This window comes from Crocodylus siamensis, chromosome 3 (genome assembly GCF_052110815.1).
Source record: "Crocodylus siamensis isolate JL-2025a chromosome 3, ASM5211081v1, whole genome shotgun sequence".
Taxonomy (NCBI): domain Eukaryota; kingdom Metazoa; phylum Chordata; order Crocodylia; family Crocodylidae; genus Crocodylus; species Crocodylus siamensis.
The window spans coordinates 28105017-28126810 of record NC_143397.1 but is presented as its reverse complement, the minus strand read 5'-3'; positions in this window follow the sequence as shown (position 1 = coordinate 28126810).

Genomic DNA, 21794 nt, shown 5'->3' with positions numbered 1-21794 from the left:
ATCATGCTACCTGATCCCTCCCTAGTATCCAATGGGAGCTGGCATACCATGATAGCCTGATGAACCTTCAGGCTCAGGTAAACCATGCCAGATGATATCATATATGATGCTTTCATATGCAGCCCCCAGCTTCTCTTTACACAAATCCTTTTGGGATCAATTATTTTCACCTTTCATATTAAAAGAGAACTATACCATTGTCCTGGGGCATATGGCAGTCTAATAGTGCTCCTAGAGCACTAGTCAGGGAACCACCACACTTCATGAAATGACATCAATTGTAATTGTGTCCAGTGTGTCAAAAAATTAAAATAAAACTAGATGGAGACTGTTGGAGTTATGCAGTTCTTAGAGTAGAACCCCATCATCCGTGCTATCAAACTGTTATTCTCAATTGAAAAAGCCATTATCTGGTCTGTTTCTCCAAATAATATATTTGTGTTACATTTTTATCCGCAGTTTGTGTTTCAGGTTTTTAGTAGATCCTATAATGCATGGTACATAGAAGCTATTTGGTGTGATGATCTCATATGTCTTGAAGCTAAAGCCCACCAGTTCAGTTCTTTATCAGAAAAGGCCCATAGAACTATATGGAAGTGATTATCTGCTAGTTTCCAGACTGTGGATTGAAACAGTATTTGAATTGTTCAAAGTACTATTAAGCTTGTCTGGTACTGTTGTACTTTAGGAGACCTGTGTGTGGATTTAAAAGCATTATTTGCTAGCCAAGTGGTCCATTACTGTGCTGGCATTCAATTATAGTCTGCTCGCTGTTGCTGTTTTATTATATAATGTGTCTACTGGCATGCTGGTTGTACTGCACTCAAGCAGAACATACAACAGGTACAGCAGTACTTAGACATAGGTGTGAGCTATCCCTTCAGCACCAGCACATTTACATCTATGATATAGCAGCCCCTTCCTATAGAGAGTTGGGCACATTAGCAAAGTACAGAAAAAGAAAATTTACATGTATAATAAAGTGGAATGAGCCCAATTTTATATGAAACAGGGTGTGTCTACATGAGACATTTACTGCAGAGCTGCCTAATTAGCTATGCAGTAAAGTCTCTGCATCTACATGTGCAGCCCTATTCGGCCATAGTAAACTAATAAATGCCACTGTAGGTTAGTACTTGCAAATACAAATGATATCCTGTGGCAATGTTATTTACTGTGTGGCAACACATATGTAGATGCTGATGGAGCTGCCTGGGGCACGAGGGTGCTAGTGTGGAAGCTGCCTGCCAGCTAGCCCTGAACTGAAGCATCTTTGTGCCCCAGCCAGCTGCTCCACAGCACATTGAGCCAGGTCAGAGCATCCCTGAGCTGGCCTACTGATCCCCTGGGTCACCTGCCAGCTGGGGATGCTCTGACCCAGCTCAGCATACTGTGGTCCCAGGCACATATGTAAACATGGCCTACAAAATCCATTTCTTGAAAAAAATGGGTCTTGTTACCTCCCCAAAGATGCATGATTCTAAAAGGTACCCATAAGGAACAGTAGTCAACAAGACCTTTACGTTTAGTTAGTGATAAATATGCCTTAATTTCAGACAAATTATCAATAAAGCAGCAAGAGAATGGCACAAAACTGTTCCCCCCCCAAATATCAATAGGAAAAGAAACCCAAGACAAGGAAAAGACCACCTCAGCTGGAATGTTCCTTGAGACAGACCTTGGAGAACTGAGAAGCTTAACTTTCCTACCTTCTATTTCCCATCTTCTTTGTCTTAATTCCTCCCTTCTTTAAATAGTTTCACCTGGTGTATTGACCCTCATATCTGAATATACAAACAAGAATAAAAATGATCATGTGTGGTATTTTTGTTATTTTTATATTGTGCTTTAAATGTCATGATGAACCCATCTCTACAAGTCTGTTTGTAGAGCACAGTCTTGTATTGCACAAAATAAGTGCAGCTAGTGTGAGTACTCCCTCCACTGATCCAAACTACTACACTGAACTAGTTACACACTGTGGTCATGATTTTCCAAGGATCAAGTGGACTTAGTAGGGGAGTGCTGATGGTGCTGCCATTGAGGGAAGCTGTATGAGAGGGTGCAAACATTTACTCTACCAGTAGTAAATACAAAATAATTATCCTATAGTGAGGAAAGGCCTGTTGTACACCCAATTCTGCCATTAGCAGCACTACAGCTGCATCTGTGTGGAAAGATCTAATGCTTTCAGTACAGTGGCACCCTCTGATGCTTCAGTTGTGTCAGCTTCAGCCCTCTAATTTTCCTTTCAGTGCAATATGAAAACCTCAGCAGTTTGTAGTGGGGTTCCAGGGCTGGTGATTTAATATTTTTGGTAATTATTGTGTTGCTAATAGCCCCAACTAAAGTGCTGGCCTGCTTTTGCAATGCATTCTGAACTACAAATGAAGTCCCCGCACCAACTTCTTAGCATTCTCTTTGCAACGTGGCTCTGTATCACAGCAGGACCTCTTGGCTAGCAGTTTTTTTGGTAGCTCTCAGCTACAGGTTCAACTAGCTGATCCCCCTAAGGTAAGTGGGGCAGAGGGACCGACGCAGCTGAGCCGGATCTGGAGGGGAAGCCCCCTGGATCCCTCTTAGCTGAGCCGGTAGGGAGCCGCGCTCCCAAGCCGCACGAACAGAGCATGCAAACAGGTGTGGTCTGTAAGAGCATGCTGGCGTTTGCACTGGAGGGGGAGCAGGAGGGACCCAGAGGCTGACTCATGTTAGTGCGGGCCAGAGGACCCGATCTCAGCTAGAAACTCAGCAACTCCTATGATGGTGTCGACACGGAGTGCTGCCAGGGCCCCTGCCGGGGGGGGCACGGCCTTCCTGGGGCTTGTCTGAGGCCTCCACCCAGATGGAGCCCATGGGGGGGGGCTGGCATCCCCCAACCCCCTGGCCTGCGGGAACTGCCCAGCAAGGCCTGGGGGGGGCAGGGACTGGAGACCCCCACACCTGTCCTGCAGGCGACCCGCCTTAGGGTCCTGGAGGCACGGGTGAGGGAGCTCCAGGAGGAGGTTAGCAGGCTGAGGGGAATCAGGGAGGCAGAGGAGGAAATTGACACATATTTTCTTTCCCTGCAGGGTTGTATGACCAAGGAGGATGCACCTCAAGATAAGCCCTCCACTGCTAAGTGGCAGACGGTCACCTCCCATGCCAGGGCTGCTCGAGACACGGCAGCACCAGTTCCTCCAGTCTGGCTGGAGAACAGGTACAAAGCCCTGGCAGCCCTGGAGGAGGAGGAAGGAGAGGATGAAACCGGGGAGGAGGTAACTCCACGCCCACCGCGTCCCGTGCAAACTGAAGGAGGCAAGAAGGCCAGGAGGAAGAAGCGTTGTGTGATCGTCATTGGTGACTCCATCCTGAGAGGTACGGAGGGCCCAATCTGTCACCGGGACCCCTCGGCACGTGAGGTCTACTGCCTACCTGGAGCGAGGATTCAGGACATGAAAGGGATGCTCCAGACTGTAATCCAGCCCACCGATTATTACCCCATGGTCCTAGTCCATGTGGGCACTAACGATGTGGCCAGGAGGAGCCTTGATCACCTGATGGAGGATTACCACGCTCTGGGGTGCGTGCTGAAGGAGATGGGCGCACAAGTGGTTTTCTCTTCTATCCTGCCAGTGAGTGGACCAGGTAGATGGCATGAAACGTGCATTGCGGAGACCAACTGGTGGCTACAGGAATGGTGCTTCGAGGAGAGCTTTGGCTTCCTCAGCCACGACCGGCACATCACGACAAGAGACATGCTGGGATGGGATGGGCTCCACTTTTCCCCTAAAGATAAGCATGTGTTCTCTTCTAGGTTGGCGGACCTCCTCCGGTGGGCTTTAAACTAGGCTCGTCGAGGGAAGGGGAAGATGAGGGCGGAGGAAACATCAGACTGCCAGACCAAACAGCACCCACAACTACAGCCCAGCCCAGCCCTGCCCATCGAGCAAAGCAAATAAACAGGTAAGAGATAGGGGCCAGGGTAACGCTGGGACTAGGGGGTCACTACACACACCCACAGGAGGCCTCAAATGCCTGTACACGAATGCTCGTAGTATGGGCAACAAGCAGGAGGAACTCACCCTCCTGCTAGCTGACACCAGCCCGGACATAGTGGGGATTATGGAAACATGGTGGGACGCAATGTATGATTGGGCGGTGAATGTCAAGGGCTATAGGCTGTACAGGAGGGACAGGATAGGAAAGAGAGGTGGGGGCACGGCGTTCTATATTAAGGAGGAATACACATCCTCGTTAATTAGCAAGGAGTCAGGGGAGAGGCACTCTGAAGTGCTTTGGGTTAGAGTACAAGGCAGTCGAGGGGAAAGAGACTTAATGGTGGGGGTCTACTACAGACCTCCCAACCAGGGAGAAGAGCTTGACCAGGAATTCTTGGGTCAGCTCACAGAGGTAGTGAAGGCTAAAGATGTGGTAGTCATGGGGGGCCTGAACTTCCCGGACATCTGCTGGGAGGAGCAGTCAGCCAGGTCTGAACGCTCACGTAGGTTCTTGGCCAGAGTGCAGGACCTCCATCTAACCCAGGAGGTGCACAGCCCCACCAGGGAAGATGCCTTGTTGGACCTAGTGCTGGCCACGGGTGATGACCTGGTGAGGGGGCTGCAGGTGCTCGACCACCTGGGGAACAGCAATCATGGCCTGCTGGAATTCATAATCCAGCGCAAGGTGGCAAAGGCATGTAGTAAGGCAGCGGCCCTAGATTTTAGGAGGGCAGACTTCAACGAGCTAAGGAGGATAGTTGGAGAAGCGCTGAGGTCCCGGAGGGGAGGGGAGCCAGGTGTCCAAGGAGAGTGGTCGCTCCTTAAGGAGACAATCCTCCAAGCCTAAAGGAAGGTAATCCCAATGAGGATCAAAGGGAGCAGGAGAGCACACAAGTCTCCATGGCTCACCAAAAGCATCTGGGAATGTCTCCTTGCTAAAAAGGAGGCTTACACCCAATGGAAAGAAGGGGTCATCACCAGGGAAGACTATTCTGTAGTTGCTCGGGGATGTAGTGGGGTAGGTAGGAAGGCCAAGGCAGAGATGGAACTGGGACTACCTTCCCAGATTAAGGACAACAAGAAGTCCTTTTTTTCTCTCTCAACACTATAAAGAAGAAATTATACAGGCAACATTTTGGTGAAGATTCCTGTTGAAAAACAGAGAACTGTAGCCAAAAAAATAAAAAGAAACAGAAATGTAATGCTCGCCTTAGTTCTTTGTTTCCTTATATAAAGGCATGTTTTAAATTGTCTTCATTAGCAGGTTTGTTACCGGGTGGGGGGTATAAATGCTGACTATAGCCTCTGATTCTGAATTTACTTTTTTCTACTGTAGATTGTTTAACACTTGTCTTTTCTGATTACCTTTGAAAACATCCTGCTTTCCTTAAGATCATCTTTAGACGCTACACAAAACGTTACCTCTTTCATTTCTACCTTGGATAAATTTTACAATCTTTGCATTCTCCTTTGCCTGAGGAAGTGTGTGAGAGCCTGAAATTTTGCAAATTTTTTTTGTGACTATCTAGTTTGTCTAATAAAAGAAATTGCCTCTACTACATTTGCTGAATGAGTCCTTCAGATCACCCCACACACAACCACAGGCAACAATGTCTGAAACATCAAGCATACCTTACAATGTGCCAAGGGTAAAAATGAGAAATAGGGGTTCTCCTGATTCCCTGCCACAACTGCAACAGGGAAATAGTTGGTTAATATATGTTCTAAAGATCCTAAGAAAAGGACCCACATATGACAGAGGAAGGCAAAAACCTGCACAGTCCATACCAACCTGACCTAGGCATGACAGAGACTTATTTGCAGTCTCTTCATTTTTAGTTTTAGCTTTGCTACTGAAAAACACAGGCTTAGCATGTAGAAGGCTTAACGTATCCAAAGTGCTTCCCAGGAGGGCACAAAATCAGAAACAGCAGAACTGAAATCTGAACGCATCTCTAGCACTGAAACACTGATGTGCACGAGGATGCTTTATACATATGGACAGAGAGGACAGAGATGGAATGAAGGAAAAGGCAGTAAAAATTGAACTCTGTCTAGATGCTCAGGTCCAGAGAGAAGGAAAAGAGAAAAACAACAGCCAGATTAGCAGGACTGAATGGCAGAGGAAATAGTGGCATTTTCCATAGCAACAGAGAAAGGGAGAATAGGAAAGGATGAAAATGATCCATTTTGGCACCATAAATTTAGTTGATCGTGATATATCAGATACCTCTACTCCACCAAAGATGCCAACCTCTACTGCCCATTTACTAAATTTTAAAGAAACAGCTTTTGCTTATTCCCTGCTACCTTCATGCATTGGGAAAATACCCCTTAGACTATTCCAGTGCCATCTCATTGTCATCTTTAAATTTCTCCTTACAGCTCACCTTTGTGTGTGAAACCTACCCAAATGTGACAACCAGCAGACAACTACTGGGCTGAAGACCACCATGTTTCAGGCTGACCAATGTTGTCTCTTTGTACCCCCTGCGCCATCTTTGTGTCTCCACCTATTGTCTTCTGTTTCATACTTAGATTGTAAACTCCTTGGAGCAGGCACCATCTTTGTCTACTGTGTTTGAACAGCACCTAGAAAGTGAGGTCCCCATTTATGACTTGGTCTCCCAGAGGCTGTAACAGTACACAGTAAGTATCAGACCCAGGGATCTGAGTCATCTGTACACAGATGATAACTGAAGCCACATAAGTTGCTGAGATCAGCTGCAGAATAGTAAAGGGCAAGAAGATGGAAGGTGCCCAAGACAAAACCTCATGAGACGCTTGTTGAAAAATGGACTGGGGAGGAGAACATTTAAAGAAACAGAAATGGAAAAGAGAGTCATGTAAGTCAAGTGATGACAAGATCCCTGAAAGAAAAGGGGAATCAAAAGTACATGGTGAATATGAGACCCTGCTAGACTAGAGTGGGTGGGAGAGGAAAGCAAACAAAGAATCTGAGTGTCAGTGACAAGAGAGCATCAAGAGAATGCAAGGACAGTCCCATTGAATGTCTTCCACCATCTTTTTTGAAAAGTCAGCAGTTTTTCTGCGTGAAGAGACAGGAGGGCACAAAATCAGAAACAGCAGAACTGAAATCTGAACACATCTCTAGCACTGAAACACTGATGGCATAGAGCAAAGATGTGTCAGTAACCCACTGAATGTCAGTGACCTGTAGGACAAATGACCATTGGCATTTTGTTCTGTAAGGAAGGAAAATCTGTCATTAGCCAGGATTCAGCAGACAACGACCCCTGCTCTATATACATGGGAACTGGCAAGCTTAAAACTAGATAAATTGCAGCCTTCCATTTGGCAGCAAAAGCTAATGGGAATTATGTCTGTGCAGTAAACAAGCTTGGACTTCAAAGTCAGCCCTATTAGAAATCAGACTGAAAATACTGCAAGTCAATGAGAAGAAAATTCTGAAACTTTTGGTTGATAATTTATAACTACATTCATTAGCATTTCTGGAGGAAAACCAAGACCCCAGTCTTACAAAAGAGCATGGCCTTAACCTTCTAGCACCAGAGCAATGCCCTTGATTTTGATTAGATTTTTTTGTAAGGATGCTGGTATTTGCCATTAAAGGGCCCATATTCCAACCAAGAACTCAGCAGGCTAAACAAGTGACAGCACTGAACTGGCCACTGTAATGGAGAAAATGTTCTCTGGAGTCTTCTCCTTTTCAAAAGATCTTGTCTATACAGAACACTGTTACTGCGTTCCACCCAGCAGGCAAGCTCATAACCCTCTGGAGGTGAAGTCACTATGACCTTCTCTGGGTCTGATATCCAAGACAGGATATTATGGGGCATCCAGACAAAAGCAGAATATTATGTTGTTAGGCATCCAATAATTTTTCTTTCCAAAGATAAAATGAAGAGAATTAAACATAGTAAAAACATGCAAGTAGCACTACTATTATAGGTTCAGTTATAAGTTGCCCACACAAATAAGCGATGTAGGCTTTTTTTTCTTAAATAAATATATCAAATCTCAGAGGATCTTGAGACTAGAGTTTGGCCTCAGCTTTTGCCACCACTAGAGACAATGGGAATCTATGCTGACAGTACATTTTGGATTATGCCCTTAGTTACTACAGCATGTCACAATGATGAGTAAGAAAAGAAAAGCTTCAAATACATTTCATTTCTAGCTCACGTAGACTACTGATGTGCCATATTTACTCAAATCCAAGACACAGGTTTTTTCCTCTTTTAACACTGGTGGGGGGGGGAAAGCCCCACATCTTGAATTTGAGGCAGGGGCATGGGGGGCAGACAGCTGCTGCAGCTCTGTCTCCAGCCCCAACCCAGGGTCAGGCTGAAGCTGTGATTCTACCTGCCCCCCCCCACCCCTCCCCATGGCCTCTGCCCTCCCACCTGCCCGTCCCCCCCACACTGTTTTTGCTTGCTCCGCTCTAGCAGGCTCTGGCCCAGTTCCAGCCTGGGGCATAGAGCATGGCCCCAGCCTAGCCTGGTAGTAGCAGCAGCAGCTCTGGCTGGGCCCCAGGGCAGTGGGGTAGGCAGGGGAACAAAGGCTGCCCCCCTCACCTCTTCCTCAGACTTCACCCCCCACTGCATGCCCCCCTTCCAGTGCTTTCTCTGCTGGAGCAGTGGGAGGGACAAATTTAAGATGACCCTCCCATAATTCAATTCTATATATAGAAACATCACAAATGTATAAACTTTCCATGTGTTGAATCTAATTGTTTGGGGGTCATCTTAAATTCAAGGTCATTTTGGATTTGATTAAATATGGTACATATAGGTTTGAAGGGTACAATATGTCTCAGGGGCCTTAACAAGCAGCCCAGCCAGTACTAATTGCCTAGCAGAGCCTAAGGCATATTTGGCCTAACTCAGCTGTTTTCAGCATTTTTAGGCTTGAGGCACCCCTGGTAGACTTGAGGCACCCCTTGGAAAATGCTAGCTTGTAGCTTTCACTTTTTTTTTTTTGACTACAGAAAAATAATAGAGTAGTGTTTCTGGTGCAGAGGACTCAGAAAGCCCAAAACTATGGATTTCTATTTGAAATCTGTGGTTTTATCTTGTGAATGATGTTTGCATGCCTAAGAGTACTAACTTTGTGTAGCACCCTGAGGCAACCATGAAAGGACCTCAAGTCACCCCAGGGTGCTGTGGCACACTAGTTGAGAATCACTGCTCTGACTGGCAGCCTCACCCCAGCTGATGAACCGGGTGACTACCGCTAAGGCCTCCCAATTGTTTGTTGGGGAATGCAACCTTCCCTTTCAAGTCTACCTGTAGCAGCAGACTTGAGGCCAGCCAGCAGCAAACCTGAGGCCTGCCTGAAGGTCTGCTGTGGTAAGCCTCTTGGGATCTTGCACTCTGGTTTTCTGGTTTCTGACCCTATTGGCTCTGCTTCTGGACTCTAGCTTTGAGAACTTAGCATGGCTTTGGTCACTTGTTTTCTGACTCCAGAATCTCAACTCAGCCTGTGACTTGGACCCTGCCTCTGGATTTCCCCCTTTGAATTTGGTAATTGGGTCCGACTCCAGAACCCGGACTTGGACTCTGCCTGTGACTTGTACACCACTATTCTCTCCTGGCCTCTCTGTTTCTCACCCATGGCCTAAACAATAAGCCAAACTGCCTACTACCTAGTCCTTACAATACTGATTTATCTTTTCCTTTACAGTTTGTTTAGAGATGGAATTATTCTAAAACAGCTATTCAGCCATACCTATGTGTTTATGTCCCTATTCCAGAAGAAGACTACGTGATTATGGTTTGGCTTAATCCATTTTGCAAGGGGATTAAATGGGACAAGGATGAGGCAGTGTCCACACATGAACAGAAATATTCATTACAATCTACTTCACACCATACCTTAATCCAAATAAATGTATGTGTGTCAAGAAGCCTCTGGAAGATTTCATAGGGTTGGGAGTTGTTCATTCTTGGTGGAGGAGATCTGATTATGGAACAAGCTTCCAGAGGAGAGTGAGCAAATATAGAGCATGAGTGTCTCTACGAAATGTTGCAAATGTTTCTTTCTACCACAGTGAGAATGATGCTTACATCATCAAGACCCAATCACCTATATCCAAAAAAAAGTTTTTAAAAAAATGATAACTGGAGCACAAGCAAATTAAGCTGTCAAAGCTGTACATTCTTCTCAAGTCACAAATCACGCTGTAAGCAAACAAAGGAAGGAATTACATGAAGTTCACAATGGACTTTGCCATCACTATTCACACCTGCAATGTGATGCTGCAGCTAGTAAAGTGACCAAAACGCTGGCTTGTATCCATAGATGCTTCTCAAGCAAATCCCGGGACGTCATTCTCCCCTTGTACTCAGCCTTGGTGAGGCCACAGCTGGAGTACTGCGTCCAGTTTTGGGCTCCACAATTCAAAAAGGATGTGGAGAAGCTTGAGAGAGTCCAGAGGAGAGCCACGCGCATGATCAGAGGTCAGGAAAACAGACCTTACGATGACAGGCTGAGAGCCATGGGGCTCTTTAGCTTGGAAAAGCGCAGGCTCAGGGGTGATCTGATGGCCACCTGTAAGTTTATCAGGGGTGACCACCAGGATCTGGGGGAACGTTTGTTCACCAGAGCGCCCCAAGGGGTGATGAGGTTGAATGGTCATAAACTCCTGTGAGACCATTTCAGGCTGGACCATTTCAGGCTGACAAGGAAGAATTTCTTTACTGTCCGAGCCCCCAAGGTCTGGAACAGTCTGCCAGCGGAGGTGGTTCAAGCACCTACACTGAACACCTTCAAGAGTAAATTGGATGCTTATCTTGCTGGGATCCTATGACCCCAGCTGACTTCCTGCCCTTTGGGCGGGGGGCTGGACTCGATGATCTCCCGAGGTCCCTTCCAGCCCTAATGTCTATGAAATCTATGAAATTTGTGAGGGAAAGTGCTCAAACACTGTGATGACAGAGGGCTTTATAAAACCCTCACAGAGAGAAGCAGGCATTGGAAAATATCTATATCACATTGTGAATGATGGACATTTTCCAGTGACTGGTCATTTAACTTGATTGTCAGTGTACAGGAGTTCAGCGCTTTCTGAAAAATCAGGTTCTTTAGGCACCTCAAACTGGGCACAAAGAACTGAGGAATGAAAATAATTTTTTAATATTTTGGCCCTGTAGATGCTTTAGTTTTTTACTTTTGAATTCACTTTGAAATCATTAATGATTTACAAACTTCTGCAATAACTTTCCCATATCTGGGCAAGATCTGCTTAGTTGCCTGTTTTTGCACCTTCACTTCCCACCACAGAAAAAAGAGACTTTTGAGGCTCTGAGCTTATTTGGATTCTCAAAGCATATGACTTGATACTGCAACAGGTCGACTGAATGTTCTGATATATGCAGAGATCCTGAGACACAGGACCCAAGGTATTTGCTGTTCTGGCCTCATCCTCCTTATATTGAAAAGGAATCCTTTTCCCCCAAAACTGATTTAACACCGGTTAAATCAAAAGTGGTACTAAAGACAAAACCAACATTGCCTATCAAGTCCTCAAGAGCTTTTCTGATGAAGCAGGAGGGACTTACTTAGATGCCTACTCCTGTTACACCTGGTACTCCATCCAGACCTGCACATCTCAATCTTGTCATCATAGGTCAGTGTTAAAAGGAACACAAATCCTACAATGTTAAAAGGAAAAAGAGGATTCACAATTCCACACAGGAAGAAAAACATATCAAATTCGTAGTTACTTTATCCCATAGCTTGTAACACAGCATCTACATGGGGCACTATCTGAAAAACTCAGTCAAGCTGATTTAACAAAGTAAAAGAACTTGCCAAATTATCTGAGGGTACCAGTTGCACATTTATTGTCAAGCATGTGTAACAATGATGCCATCTGGTGGCTGGCCAAGAAAGTCGCACAAATCATTTCTTCAAATAACATTTAAGATTGCAGAATTCCAGGCTTTATATTTCAGTTCTAAGTCTTTTGGTATAATGTCCACACCCACTCCAGTGAAAGGAAAGTATGCAACAACTGATAAACTATATAACCACTGTCATGCCAATATCTTCCTTAATCAGAAGCATTTTTGTTTGTTTTGTAATGCTTTGTTACGATTTACTGGAAACCTTTTATCAAATAATTTTCTTTTTGCCAGTTGCAAGGACTTAGCATTATAAATATTAATGTACTTACCTTTTATTGTTTACCAAAGGAGGGACTTGGTAAGTCATATATCTGATTTATACAGACCATTAGATACCTCTCTGGCAAGAGACTATGTCCTAGGGAACCAGGACGGGACTTACCCACGGCGGCGGTGGAGCCTGAGTGGAACATCTGCCGCTTGTTTACACCGACGCGACCAGAAGTCAGCGTCGGTGCCAGCAAACGGATGCCGGCGATAAAAGTGGCCGTGGAGAAAAGACAGCCAGGGGGAAGGAGCTGGGGGCCTCGCACCAGCCGAGGCAGAAGACCTCAGAGGGGAATGGGCCACGGACCCCTCAGTAGGAGGGTCAGGAAGCCCCCGAGCAGGACGAGCCGCCAACCGCTCAGCTCGAGGAGCAGAGAACTCCAGAGACAAGCAAACAGCTAACTCCCCAGAGGGAAGGACAGGGAACCTCAGCGGGGAGCCGCAGCTTACCCAGACGGAGGGGAGGATACCAGCTATGGCCAGCTGCAGGATGATGAGTGAGGAGCGGCAGACGAGTTTCAAGGACGAGGAATCCAGCAGTGGGTAATTTTGGGACTGCGAACCCGAGACACGTGGGACTTGCAGGTCCAGGGTTGGGGCGCGAGTGTGGGAACGCGATGCCTCCAGAGAGGGTCGGGACCCGGAAGAGCGCTGAGGAGGCGCAGTCAGGCGGAGGTCGCTGCCAGCCAGCTGTGGCCATAGACAAAGATAGGGGTTGCCCAGAGGGGACCTAGGAAGGTCCGGGTAAGAGGCCCAGCCAGTAGGGCTGTGGAGGCCTAGCTTTCAGTTCTTTTCAGGTTTGTTTTCCCATTAAAGGGATACCCCAGCTGAGGGGTATAGCTAGGGAGTTCGAGTCGGGGACCCCATAGTGAAACCTTGCCTTGGCCGTGACCCAGTCCCAGGTCAACCAGGATACGAGGAACCCGAAGACAAGGGTCGGTCAGACCGGTGAGGCAGTCGGCCCGTCTGTAGGGAGCCAGGTCCCACATTAGAGGGGAGCACCAGAGGAGGCGTAAGGCCGGGGTGCAGGGGTGGTGGAGCCCCGCAACGTGACCGCCTGGGCTGCGGAGTGCCCAGGAACCGTCCTAACTGAACCTAAACAACAAGTCGTGGCGGGTGAGAACTAGGGCGGGGAATGGACGTTATAACACCACTCCAAACCGGTAGCATTCCAGGGTGATCAGCGATGGTCCTCCTTCCACAGGTGACTACCCATGGGAAGGACGCCCCCCCCAGTCTGGCGGTCACAGACTGTATGACCAAATTCCAGTTCCCTCACATGTACTCATTCCATTATGTCAAAGTGAACCAGAGCAGATAAAAAGGTAGATTAAAAAAAAAAACTAAAAAAAATAAAATATTTAAAGTAAATGTAGCTCTATATAATTGTGTATAAAATTAAAGTTATTTAAAATTAAATTTCATAGATTTCAGAGAGAAGTAAGGCTGGAAGGGATCTCTCAAAATGTCTAGTCCAACTGGCTTTGGTTCAAATGGATTAAAATTGATTTAATAAGAACAGCATATCATAATTATTAAAATTTTGTAAAAAAAATAATAAAACAAAATTAATTTGATGAAATGATGAAGGGAATAAGGAAGCAAAACTGAAACTTCTACAGTGTTCACTTGATGAATCTGTAGCTAAACACTTCTGTACTTAAGGAATAAAGGGGGAATGTTGAAATCATATTATTACTCTGGAAATGGGTTTGCTTCAACTTAACTGAAGAGAAATTGACCATCAAAACTAATTCTCCCTCACTACATATGTTAGAATTCAGCAGCTGACTATTTGAAATCTCCACCAATTTATCCTGATGAGAGGCTGATCCAGGATTGACAGGCTCCGTTGCAACTTGGGCATGTGTTTCCATGCAGAGTGGCTGGCTCTCAATTCTTAATTCAGTCTGCAACATGCTGTTCCTGCTACTCCCACTTTTCTATCTCCTGTTGTCATTGTAAGGTTTCAGAATACTGAGATCCTTGCAGCAGACCCTTCCTTCATTTGGGACAGTCCTGGATGATAGCATCCCACACGTTGATGCTGAATTTTTTGAAGCTGGTCTTGAGGATGCTGATGTTGGTGCAGCTATTTTCCCACTGAATTCAAAGGATCTTCCACAGGCAGTGTTGATGGTGCTTCTCCAACGATTTGAGGCATCCCCTGTATGCTGTCAATGTCTCAGCTCCATACAGTAAGCTGAGAAACACAACTGCTTGGTAAACCATGAGCTTGGTTTCACATCTGATATTGCAATCTTGGAGCACCCATTATCTCAGGCATCTGAAGGCTGCACTTGCACATTTGAGGTGATGTATGTTTTCTTCATCAATGTCAGCCTTCTGGGAAAGATGGCTTCCAAGGTACAGGAAATACCGCAATGCTTCCCAGCACTTCCACGGCTGGTGGATAATGGAATGACCTTCAGGGAAGGTTAGCTGCAAAATAAGCAGGGGTAACTGTAGTGAACAAACTGTCATGGATCAAGCAGCAGCAGCACCACCACCAGCATGTGGTGAGGACAGCAGATGACTTTCCTTTCTGAAAGGCCACATATATCCCTCGATAATGCTGTAATATGGTGAGTACAGGTTGCCATTATAATAAGCCTGTCCAGCCCCAGCAATGGGTCTACAAGTCCTCAATGACGAAGCAGGCAGAAGACATTAGAAACTCAACAGCTGTGAAGGCAGACAAAGGGTGCAGCAGAACGAGATCTCCAATTGTCTTGGACTCCTTGCCATTGGATCAAGGTCCTATGCTGTCAAGAACTGTGTGGAAGCTAATGTGCAGCAGCTTCTCCGTGATAAATGAAATCACATACAGGTGTCTTCTATGAGAACAGCTTTTCCAACACATTTTTCAAGTCCTTTGGTGACTAGCTAGTGATGACAGGAGACGGACTATGAGGCCTGGACTGAACTGTCATGAACTGTCCTAGTCATGAACTGGCATGAAGGTGGCAATTACAAAAAGGTCACCTAGGATTTGGACAAGACAGGAGTGTGACTTGGCAATGGCAACTGAAACTGAGCAGCCTCTTCACACGGGGAGGGTGCTAGAAATTTGCCCTAAGCATAGTTTGTCTACCTTTTTCCTGACTGCATAACCACATCCAGTGGGATCACCTTTAATGTGGCTGAAATTAGGGGTGCACTAATAAAAATTTTTTGCTGATACCACTGGCCAATTTTTAACCAATGATATCAGCCAATGCTGATCCTGTTACTCAAATTGCCAATTGATCAAGTCACAAGTGAGACTCTATAAAGGGGGATAAGGCAAAGTGCCGCATTTATTGATTACCTGAGTTAGACTTAGAGGTTCAGACACACCATTCATACAAACACACACAAATCATCACAAACATCATTACACACAGGCATACACATACACAAAATAACCATTCCATCCACACATAATAGTTACCAGCAATAGTTGTTCAATATCAGCCCAGGATGGCCAACCTGGGCTTATTGAGTAGATGATGATGATTTGAAGATAGCAGATTTGAAGATAACAGCTGGACTAGGGTGAACAGATGCATCGGGGCTCCGATGAAACAGCAGTAGAGAAAAAGACTCACCCAACTTGGCATTTTGAAAGTGTTCTTTTATAGGGATTGGCATCCTTTGTTTCAGTGCTTTTGGGGTTTTTCCCCAGCTTCTGTTTTTGTGGTTGTTCTTCTTTGGTCTTCAGCTTATCTTAGCCTTGGAGTGTTCTTGCTGCCCATCTGGCAGGATGGGTGTGTAGCAGAAAGCCCCCTTTTCCTCTTTCCTGCATTTGCTTTCCCCTCTTTGGATATGTTTCTCCTCTTATACTGTTTCTTCCTTCCTCTTCCTTTCACTATAAGATAAGAAATTGTGTTTTAAAGTTTGTATGTGTGTATTTTGTATCTCCCCTTGTATTTTGGCATTTTTATCTATTTGTGTGCCATGGCATTACTTTTGTAGCTTATATTTTATACTCTTCACCTTTTAACTAAATGTGTTTTAGTTTTAGAAATAAGTTATACGCTGTACCAATGTTAACAAGGGTGGGAATCAAACCACCACTTCCCTGTATCAGGCGGGCTCCTAAAAGAGGGAGTGAATCAGTGATTGAATGCATAACACAGTAGCATGCTTCAGTAACAAGCGGCAATTAACACCTGCAGAAACCACAGATCAACCAAGGGAAGAAATCAATAGGAGACAATGTAGCAACCAGGAATTCTCTAAACTTCACTAGAAGCCCTAGTCTGAGTTAATCATTGCCAGGGACCAACTTTTGGGGCTGAATATCTCCAGATCGACCGCTCCCAGAGCCCTATTCATGACAGCAGTAAATTAATCAAAATTCATCAGTGGACTCCCAAACCTGCACATACATGCGGATGACCCCTGGGGCAGACAGATGCCATCCAGGAGCCACTGAGGGGGAAGTCCCATGAGGGTCAATGACCCCTGGATTGGGCAAACCTGAAAACTGGGGAGTCACCAAAATCTGCCAAGGACAGATAAAAAGCAGTGAAAAGTGACCCTCAGTGGCGTACTCTTGATCTCCAACTTGACCAGCACCCAACCTGTCCAGCCAGAAGGACCAGCTGGTGACCCCCTTCTAGAGGATAACACCACGCTGGAAGAAGCCTTGACTGGCCATCGACAGCAGACCCCAGCGCTTGTGGGATAGGTACTCTGGTGTTCTCCTCCAAACTTTCGTAGCTCGCTACTGTGTGTTTGGGGGGGACCAGCCCCAAGGTTTATGATTTGACTTCATTACAGTGTTTCAATCCACCTAATAAACCAGAATTTCAAGGATCCTGAGTGGGACATTTGTAACCAACAACTGCATTCCTTCTCCTCATTATCTTCTTTGTGCCCTAGGCCTAAAAGGGATTCTTCAGCCATTCATTAATTAGTTTACGGACTGGTAACTTACATTTGGCACCTTGTTGCTTACATAAACAGTTAAATCTTCTTCTCCCACCTCTATGCCATTCTCTCACCATTCACCCTTTTACACACACTCATACATAAAAGCTATGCAGAGTTCCTTTACTTATGTCAAGCAGGAGAACACAAAATGGAGTTTTCAAGTTGCTTACAGGACAAGACTAACGTGGCTATATTTCATTATTATTACACTCTATGTTAACATCAGCTACATTAGTTCAGTTCATACTACAATCCAACTGCCAATATGGAGCCCAGCAGCTTGGAGAGCAGCATCTGGCTGGTAAATCTGTAGGGGGAAGGAGCATGGGGGAGAGAAGGAACAAGGCAGGGCAGATGCAGGCCCCCCACAGCAAGGGAGGAAGTGGGACAAGTGGCTTATCCAGGAGATGGGGGTGGGGGGAAGCTCCTGCCATTGTGTGAATCCCTAAGGGAGACATGGGAGGGCATGTGCCCCTGGATCTGTGTGCGGGGTGAGAACAGGCTGCCTGCTGCAGGCTCAAGGTCAGAGGCTGTGCCGGCCTCTTCCTGGCAGGGGCCTGGGCTGGGGCTGCGCTCAGGGCAGGCAGGGGTGGCACTATGAGGGGAGCTACAAAGTAGGCTACAGCCACTCCCCTCTTCCAGTGCCTTTGCCCACCCCATGCACAGCCCCGAGCAAGCCCCCTTGCTGGGAAGAGGCCAGTGCAGTCCTTGACTCCAAGCCCACAGCAGGCAACCCACTGTCTCCCCACACACAAATAAGGGGGGCACATACCCCCCATGCCTCCCCCTATGGAGCACACACCAGCCAGGACCTGCCCACCCTCCCCATCCCCTAGATGAGCTGCTTGTGGCTCTAACCCACACCCTTCTTGCCCTGGCTGGGCAGGGGCTGCCCCTGCCCCAGCCCCATTCCCTCCCTCACCATGGGGTCCTTGATCTGCCCCCTCCCGCCTCCTTCCCCTTCATAGACTTACCAGCCACATGCTGGTCTCCAAGCTTTCAGGCTGCATTCCTGACTTTGTATGCTGTGGCTGTGTGCATGCACACGACATTTATCGCTGACATTATTGGCTACACCTGCCAAAAAAGCTGATTGCCAATGTCAATTTTCCTTTTATCAGTACCAGTATAATATGGATTAATATATCAGGGCACTCTAGTCAAAATCAACAAAAACACACAATCAGTTTTGGGATGTGGAACATCAGGACACTTATGAATAATTTTAATTGTGAACACTGTGAGTGCCACATTGTAATCGTGGCTTGAGAACGCACATGATACAATATTGATATCACTGCACTGAGCAAGATCCGGTGAATCGGTATTAGGGTGAAGAGAAATGTAGATGAGATGCTGCATCAACCTGAACACATTGCCTATTTTGTTGCTGGTGACATTTTAAGGATACTCTAAGAAGCACTGCAGAATGAAGTACCCACCCCACAACACTGCAATGAAGAAGTTAATGGATATGCTAAGGTCTTCTCTATACAGTACTCTCAACCCAAAATGCCAGAGTAGATACCTAATTGCTGTGTTGCAAGATTCAGCTATAAGACGGGTATCTAAATAATCACCCAGTCATCCCACGCATAATACTTTACAGAGCAGAAGGTGCCATTCAAGTAGTACACGTGCTGCCAGTATTTTGAAAAACATTTCAGGCCACTAAATTGAAGGAAGTAAGAGGATTAGCACCTGGAATGATAAGAGCTTGTTAAGTCCTAAAGCAGCTTTTGATGGCAGCTGTTTTTCTGCACATGAACAATTATTAGGACTAGTTCATCCAAGTTAAGAAAACAAAACAAAAAAAACAAATACCTGGTGGTTGGAAACACAGAAAGGATGATTTTCTTCTTCAATTTGTGGATAAAAATGAGATGAGAAAGGATGAGATCTGGTAGAACCTTGGAAAACACTGTGATCAGAAACAAATAATTTTTTAACTGTAGTTAATATTCCTTTTTTTAATACATCTGTTGGTTTTACATGCAAAATCTGTTTCATAATTTTTCCCCAAGCACTCAGTACAATAAAAGTACTTTTATTTAACTAATAAAACCAGTTTTAAAATGCTAGTTTTGTGCATTTAAATCAACTTCCAACTTCCATCCAAATGTAGCTTGACACAACTCACAAGTAGAAATTATTTTTCTAGTAAATAGAAATGTTTGATTTTACTATTTTTTAACATATTAAAGTAGTACATTTTAAGAATGACTAGATGCTTGCTCAACAAATAATTGCATTATTAAAACTGCGGGTATACAGAAAAATTGGGTAGACAAAAGAATTTCTCTAATGTTTTTGGCTACGGAAAAACATAAGTGAAAGTGAAGAGCTGGCATGTTCCAAGAGGGTGACTTAAGTCTGAACAAGTCGAGAACCACTGACCTAGCATATCGGGGTCCTGGTCCATGACTAAGGTTTCTAGGTGCTATGTGTGAGGGACTGAAGGGTATTCACCTAGGGTGCTCCCCCAGGCAGGAGCATGGACCCCACCAGAATAGGACCTCCACACTGCAGCAGGAGCTCCTGGTTTGCCCCAGCCCAGTTTTATCACCTCTGCGGGTGAGGCGGATGGGTGCAAATCCACGGCCAGGTCAATATCCGGGGGCTGTGGGCAGAGCCAAGGAGGAGAAGGTGAGTACGGTTAATCACAAACAAGATAGAGGCTGCGAGTGCTCAGCACAAGACTGATGCCCCGGGAGCAGGGTAAGCACCCTATTGAGCCTCAAAGGTGCAGAGAAACCCTTGCTAAAAGGGTGACAGAGAAGAGAAAGAGAAGAAAAAGAAAGTAAAAGGGGAGAGAAAAGTGACAGAGGTAAAGGGGCGGATGCTCCTGAGCCTCTGGTCCATTTTTCTTTTTGGGAACACTGATTAATCGCTGCGGGCCGCCAATTGAGACAGGCACGGCTGTGATAAGAAGAAGAAACAGAAGGAGAGGGAGAGAGTTGTTGGGGTTTTTTTTACAAAAAGGAAACAAAACCCCACTTCTCCAGGGGCACCGCAGCCCAGGGGCCAACAGAGAAGAAAGCCATGGCCGGCTAGAGAAGGAAAGCAGGAGAAACTCACTGTTTTTTTCCTTTTGTTTATGCTGGCTCGTTAACAGCTGTGCACTGCCAAATAAGCTGGGCACAGCCGCAATCAGCCTGGAGAAGAAAAAAGGGAACTCCTCATCTGCCGGCAGGCATGGGGAAATGGACGCCGGGGGGAAGCATCAAATAAATCCAAGGGACGTCCGGGAATCAACCCCTGGGGAATAAATCTGATGGACATTATAATAATAAAATTAAAAAAAAGAGGAAAGAATCTCTTCTGACTGGTCATTTAGCTGTCCCCTCTGTTCGTGGCCTTGGGGCAGGAACCAGCGGTCAGTTGTGGTGATGGCAGAGTAGTCACCACACCTCCCTTTCATTAACATCTCCAAAAAAGAAAATTTTTTTAAACATCGAAGTCATGGCAGGTGGGAAGAGAGAGTAAGAGCCCCACCTAGACTGACTGAGGGTTGCAGCACCCCGGAGAAGGCCGGTAAAGGTCAACCGGATGTAAGGCATGTGCCCGTATCCAGTGACTACCTGACACTATGACAATAACAATCCTTTTTAAGCTTTCCACATAATCATACCACCTTTTAGGACACTGTGGCAGGGCACTGTAGGTGCTTGCCTCTTTAAGGGCCTGAGCCAAGCTGCCAGCACGTGCCAGATTGCAGCAGCCATTTTAGATCCCTGGCTGCCTTTATAACCAGCTCAGTTCCCTGCTGGAAGGGGAGGCAGCAATATTGCCTGGCTGCAAGGCTGCTGGTATCATCCTGGAGGTAAGGGAGGAGTTGTAGGGGATGGTCAGGATGCTTCTGGTCCTGGGCATGACCTAAAACTGCACCCTGCTGGGACTAGGTGGCCTGGCGGGGCTCTCAGTGGTGTGGATGCCCCCGGGAAATGTCAGGCCAGTGATCACCCCGGTGAAAGGCGAGTAGGGGTGCCTTAACCCCAGTCCTTACCTTCAGGTGTTTTGAGAATAAGATCAGTAGCCAAGCACAATGACCTACTACTCCAGGGGGAGAGTGAGTTCCTGTGAGACCCTGGAGCACCAGTCATAGTGTGTGTGAAGGATAACTTCAAGGGAGGAGTAGAGGCCAGGTAAGCTTCTGGAAGCACCTGAGCCAGTTGGAGAGTGACTCCGCAGGGCCAGGCATGCTCCCAGGAGCACCTGAGCTGGGAATGGGAAAGACCAGGGGCCCACTGCCAGGGACACCCATGATGGGTGCAGAAGCTTAGGATCCCGACTGGGCCTGAGACGGGGCCAGGTCTTATGGAAGCCAAAGGTCCCCATAGTTGGGGGCCACAGCTAATGGATGAAGGCGAGGGTTCAGCTAACTGTCTGAGGTGCCATCTGCGAGACTTGGGCCACAGTGTGGGGGTGGTACGGCACCGCGGATACCCCCTAATATTGGGGTGCAACAATGGGCAGCTTCCTGCCTTAGTTAACAATTCTTATTAATTACCAACAAGGCGTGGTGGGCGAGACAGGCGGGCGGCGTCCCCAGAGGCAGGTGGAGAGCTAGCTGTGGCTAGCGAGGGTTGCCCACCTTGCCACAGACACCCATATGTACACCTTTGAAGTGTTCTGCTTTTATATATTTACAAAAGAATTACCCAATTGACAGTCCACAGATAAATCACTTCCCTCAATAAACCCAGCACAGAGCAGTTTTCCAAACTTCTTGGTTCTC